The sequence below is a fragment of the Scleropages formosus genome, chromosome 7 (genome assembly GCF_900964775.1).
Source record: "Scleropages formosus chromosome 7, fSclFor1.1, whole genome shotgun sequence".
NCBI classification, from domain to species: Eukaryota; Metazoa; Chordata; class Actinopteri; order Osteoglossiformes; family Osteoglossidae; genus Scleropages; species Scleropages formosus.
In genome coordinates, this window is record NC_041812.1 from 8142960 (window position 1) to 8149457 (window position 6498).

At 44.3% G+C, this 6498-nt stretch overlaps 1 protein-coding gene across 1 annotated transcript in view; it reads right to left on the reverse strand.

The window, feature by feature from the left end:
• greb1l (GREB1 like retinoic acid receptor coactivator) overlaps positions 1-3538 on the reverse strand; it is a 43290-nt gene extending 39752 nt beyond the window's left edge. The window contains exons 1-2 of the mRNA XM_029253580.1: positions 2946-3538; positions 2682-2732 (exon numbers count right to left, since the gene is read on the reverse strand). The gene's annotated coding sequence lies outside the window, so the exon portion shown is untranslated. The remainder of the gene's footprint in view (positions 1-2681; positions 2733-2945) is intronic.
• Between the last annotated feature and the right edge of the window lie 2960 nt (positions 3539-6498).

Sequence of the window (6498 nt, forward strand, 5' to 3'; positions counted from 1 at the left end):
ACTCACTTTAGTGGGAATACATCTAAAAGGTCAAATTTGCCCACTACTGGTGAGATACGTCCACTTATTGGTCATCATTGTTCAACGTACATGTTCGCAATTTCCTTAGCAACCACATAGCAACTAAGTGAAAAACACCTGCCACAGAATCTCCAGGCTTGACTTGGCCATTTGACAGAGGAGAGAATTCACTAGCGGCCCAGAGCAAAGGAGATCACTCAAGAAGAAAGGGAATATAAAGACGTCTCAAAGTGCTTCTAAAGAAAAAGAAGTGGTCAGTGGATAAGTGAATGAGGTGGTGCTGAGTGATTGGTCAAAGGGAAGGGCTACAATGGTGAATGGGGAAGCCCGTCCTTGCAAAGTTTCACAAAGATAAGTCAGTCAGGAAGAGAAAAGAAAAAAGAGGAGTCTCTCCTTCAAGGCTACAGCGAGGAACCTGTCCGCTAGCGGCTACTCTGTCGAGGGGCCATTCTTATCTCTACCACATTAACTCCCCGATTGTTTCCCAGGAACAAAGGCCACCTCTCAGGAGACCAGCCCCCGAGCCTGCCAAGACCACCCCTTATACCCCAGAGGGGAACAGATGGTCAATAATCCAGAGCCCATGTCCTTCAGCTCTTCAGTAAGACATTACTGCATGAGCTCTAGAGCCACACCACTGCAACCTGATGAAGGAAAATGTTCAAAACTTTCACTGATGGGTCCTCTCAACAGAGAATTCACATCTGCTTTTTTTGTGTCTGAACTTTGACTACATGAGTGTCTGATTGTTAACAGAGACATAAGCCAAAGCCAAGTTTCTGAGAACCTCATCCCTTCTCACTGAGCTCCACAGGGTCCTGCATCCTGTAGACCTCCCAGGAATGGGGGCTGGGAGGACAGGCAGGCAGTAGCAAATTTCGAAATCTTGCACAGCTGTGACAGCCGTGTGCACCGAGATAAAGATCTGGCCAGTAGACCAGTTTGGGAGGAATCTGCAACTTGCACATTTCCCAGTCAGCCGGCAGCCCCGCCCTCCCATCCCCCACCTCAAATCCATCATACTTTTCCTCCAAAATCTACTGGTGAAGAAACTGGACCTCATGGCATAAAACAGCAGGGTTTGTTCTGCAGAGTCATACAGAACACAGTGTTAGGGAGACCTGCTTTGTCCTGACCCCTCAGCCAGCTGGTCATGGAGACACTAGGCACACCCGCTCATGAAAAGCTATTTCTGCACAGTTCTGTTGATGATAGCGGAAGGTCTGGTACGAGCAGGTCAGGCTGACCTGTCCCTCATCCTGAGAGTTCTAGCTCATCTTTACCTGGATTCAAAAAGGACAAACACTGGTCTGCATGCTCATCATCCACTGAGCCTCAGTTCAGACTAGTGACACCAGACATGTGATAAAAAGAAAAGGTGCATCTTGACCTCCAAACATATTACATACACAATTTTTCAGTTTTTTCTGTACAAATCTGATGCAACTCTTCCCTGTGTTTACTCCGTGCAGTTTCCATTTTGCACTGCCTTTCTTTGCATCCTTAACCTTATGTCTGCAGGGCTCTCCATAACAGGCCAAGAAAAAGTCCTTTCCCCCCCTCACCATATCAAAAACACATACAGAGCTAAGGCCTTCAACCAGGGTGATTCACTTTATTCCCACGTCCTTTCAGAAAACTTAACCGTGCAATGAGAAGGCTAAAAAGGGGCAGCAAAGCCAACAGACTTCCCATAATTCCCCTGCCATTTTCTGTAATTGTTAGTATGCACCGAAACTCTTCTGGCTTTGGATATGTAGTAGGTCACCACCAACAGCAAGTTATTCCAGTTCAAGTGTGCATCTTGACAGATGGAATGCATATTTCCAAGCAAGAGAACTTTTTTTTTTTTTTTTTTTTTTATAGGTATAACAACCACAGGACAAGCTGAAGGAGGGAGATGAAGACAAGGCCAGCAGCTATAAGGACAGTGTTCCATCCACCTTCCAACTAAGGAGGCTTTCTGAGAGGACAGCGGTCCACTATTCCGGACCTGGGGTCCAAACATGACCCCCCATGCAGACCAGTAGGTCCGTGAGCTTGAGTGGTATGCAGCCAGATGTCCACTAATCTCTCACTGTAGGCTCTGCATTTGGTTACTGACCCCACACACATTTCTCAGAGCAGAGGGGTGAAAAACTGACTCATAGTGGTTTGAAATGCTGTTGTATATAAATATCACATAGTTTCTCCTTCTCATAAAGACTGAATGTTCATAGATCATCATGAGTTTAAAAAAATTTAAAAAGAAGATGGAAGGCAATGTATCTTTTTCCTGGGCAGAAAAAAATGGAGCATTTTCACTAATTTATGTTCCATTGATTACACAACATGCAAGCATCTTTTCTTAGCTCATGAAAATGTAGGAGACTGAAGTTTCAGAAAATATACACACATTTGAGTTGAGACATGTGGTAAAATCCAGCAGGGCAGTGCCTCCAACGTGGTCATTTCATCACAGTCAATAATTATTTTTACAACAACCTGCAAAAGCCCTAAAACACTTGTCACCTAGTGTCAAATGAGCTGTACTGCCAGTCAGTCTAGGCCAAGGACAGGAATCTGGACAACAGAAGGATTTTCAAAAGTTCAGCTCAGTTTTACTGAGAGAATCCCTAGTAGTTAGGGACACAAGAGACAAAGGAGCAGAAGAGACTCACACGTCGCTAAGTTGTCACACGGGCGCTTTAGTTCCCTTCATGTTCAAATAACTGCCGTGTTCGTCCACATGGTCGCAGCATCGAAGTCCGGAACGGAAAGTAATGCAGGCACAAAAAAAAAAAAAAAAAAAATTCTTAAAGAAACACGATTCTTCCTTCAGGGAAAACTGAAATATTCTGTCAGAAACATGCACAAAAATTCCGCCAGCAACTTATCATTTTCAAACATGATGTTCTGTAATTCATATTGTTTTTCTTTCTTACCCACGGAACTGACAGCCCGAGTTTAGAGCCGTAAGCGACCGAAGCCCCCGCGACGAGCCACAGGACACCCGTGCCGTGGCATGTGCCGTGGCATGTCCCTCCGGCGTCTCCGGCGCGTCCGCAACCGCAACGTGGGAGTTCCAGAGCGTCGCGCGCACCGCACAGCACCGCACCTCAGCGCGTGGGAGGGACCTCGGCTCGTCGCACGGCTTCACTCTCACGCGGAAATTTTCGCAAAAGGGAGAAACGTGCGTTCGACGACGCCCGCTGACGTTCGGAAACACACACCTCCGGGTCTCGGTGGTCTCGTGTCCGTTTAAACAGCGTGTGGAGCTGATTGGTCAGTGGACCCTTCTTCTTTGTATTATTATTAGTATAGTAGTAGTATTATTATTTAAGCCACCCAAGAAGTGTCTTTATTCCATGCAGTGAGTGCAGATCCGGCTCCGGACGCTCCTCCTGTTCGACCCGCTCTCCACCTGCCTGGATGGGCACCGAATTGCTGTCCCCCCCTCTCAGTCTCTGCGTACAAAATTAGAATCTTTTCTGTCGTATTCTGGATGTTTTTTGCACGGAACGAACGAAACGTCAAGTATAAAACGTTTACAAATGATTAACACGGGACACTGACTCATCTCATGCACGCGGACTTATAGCCGCTCCGTCGGAATGTCTTTTCGTCCAAACAGGCCACTGCAATATAATACAATGTTTCATTTCAAGTTATACAGTCAGTGGCCACTTTATTAGGCACACTGATAAAATGGCAATTCAGTTAATTTTTTTTCCTGGACGATGAACTCAACAAAATGTGGAAAATTCCAGAATTTATTGGGAATCTTTATTAATCTGTCACCTCTATCTATCCAAACGTGGCTTGTGATAGAGAAGCCATTTTACCCCCTTTCAGCCCGGCATTTTTACTGGAGTAACTTGGTAAGTGCTTTGCTCAAGAGTTCTACTGACAAAATGAGTTGGGTTCAAAGAGGGATCTTCCATTTCGAAGGTAACAGTCCAGACTCTTCCTGCTGGCCCAAACTGACTCCAGCAGCTGACTCACTGGTGATCAATCTCTGTTCTGAATATCCTCCTCCATATCATGTCACACATGTTGGATGACTGTCCAGGTCACTGCAGTAAGCAGGACTCACAGTCATCTTATGAGGACGAGCTCATCCTTGTGTGTGAAGCATTATTATACTGGTAGAACCTGTTTGCACATGGCGACCCTGCTGCTATGAAGGGATGCACCAGAGCATCACCAGATCAGTGTTGTTCTGATGTCCTTCTGCATGTCTGCTTTAAAACACCCCATAACATTACACTGTCTCCACCAACCTACACTTGTGACACCTGGCAGCACAAATTCATGCACTCATATTGTTTTCAGCATATCCTGAGCCTCCCATCATTGTCAAACTACAAGAAGCCAGAGTTTATGACAGGGGGCAATGTTTACATCTTAGTATGAAGTCATCAAATTTATGTTCAAAATCTGTCTTTGGGCTGTCCGAATAGATCCATGAAGTCAAGGAGGGCGCATCCTCTACAGAGCTGTGCCTTGACTTCAGCTGGGAGGATAACGGAATGCTGCCACCCAGTGGTGAAAAATATTTGAACATAAATCATTAGATACAAAAGTTACGTTTGCAAAGAGCTAATTAATCACGACGCATTTTAGGTTAGTATATAATATATATAAAATATACAGTACTGTGCAAAAGTTTTAGGCACTTGGGGAAAAAAGCGTCAAGTGTGAACGATTGATGAAAAACTGTAAAGTGAGAATAATTCTTAATTGATAAACTTCCTACAAACAAAGCTCAGTAACCATACATCGTCAATAACTGCTTGTCCTGAGGATGACCACCTTGTGTCTTGTTGCCGTACTCACTCTTGCCATGGTGTAAAATCTGAAAATTAAGCTGTCACATCTGAGAAAACCTCACATTTTCAGTATGGTTGTCCCTCGCCCAGTTTTATTACCTCTATGCAGCTGTTTCTACTTCAGTTAATCGGTGTGTCATACAAACAAAGACCTTAAGTTCTCTATTTGGAAAGTGGTTTATTACTATTTTACTTTCTTTAAAGACATATAAAACCCTTACTGTAATACTACAACTTTTTTGCGAAAGGAATGCTTGGAAATCTAAAATATGCTTTTTTCCATTGACACAAATGCAGCAGACATGATTAAATCGCCGCCCGGCTTGGCTGGGTCCCGCTCTCTGGCAGGTCTGGGGTTCGAGTATCGCTTGGGATACCTTACAACGGACTGGCGCCCCGTCCTGGGTGTGTCCCCTCCACCTGCAGCCCTGCGCTGCCAGGTTAGGCTCTGGTTCGCCACGACCCTGCTCGGGACAAGTGGTTTCAGACAGTGTGTGTGTGTGTGTGTGTGTGTGTGTGTGTGTGTAAATATATATATATACAAACCCCATTTCCATAAAGGTTGGGATATTTTCTAAAATGCAGTTTAAAAAAGAATTTGTGATTTGTTAATTCTCTTGAACCTTTATTTAACTGACAAAAGTACAAAGAAAAGATTTTCGATGTTTTCACTGACCAACTTAATTGTATTTTATATAAAAAAGTTGGGACAAAGGCATGTTTACCACTCTGTTACATCACCCTTTTTTAAATACACTTGTTAATCATTTGGGAACTGAGGATACTAATTGTTGTAGTTTTGCAAATGGAATTTTTGCCCATTCTTGCTTGATACAAGACTTCAGCTGCTCAACAGTCCATGACTGTCATTGTCTGATTCTCTTCTTTGCGATGTGCCATACATTTCAATAGGACAGATCTGGACTGCTGGCAGGCCAGTCAAACACATGCACTTGGGAAAAGATGTTGCCTTGATGGCAGCATATGTCTCTCTAAAATCCCAATATATGCCTCCGCATAAATGGTAACTTCACACACATATGCAAGTCACCCATGCTGGCTTTTGCATCTTTCACTGCTAACAGTCTGGATGGTTCTTTTTATCTTTGGCACAGAGAACTCAACATCCATTTTTCCTGAAAACAAGCTGAAACTTGGACTCATCTGACCACAGCACAACGTTTCCACGACCTTTCAGTCCATCTGAGATGAGCTCAGGCCCAGACATGTCAGCAGCGTTTCTGCATAGAACTGATGTATGGCTTCCTCCTTGCATAATAGAGTTTCAGGTTGCATTTCTGAATGCAGCAGCGGACTGTGTTAAGTGACAATGGTTTGCTGAAGTGCTCCCTAGCCCATGTGGCTATATTTATCACAGTAGCATGACGATTTCTCATGTAATACCATCTAAGGGCTCGGAGGTCACGCACATTCATTAGTAGTTTCCAGCCTTGCCCTTTACGCGCTGAGATTTCTCTGGATTCCATGAATCTTTTCACGGTTACATGAATATTATGTACTGTAGGTGGTAAAAGACCTAAATTCTTTGCAATCCTGCATTGAGAAATGTTCTTTTTGAACTGATTGTGCCAAACTTCGTGAGAGAATTGTCAAAGTGGTGAGCCACAGCCCATCCTCGTCTGCAAAGGCTGTCTTTGGTGGATGC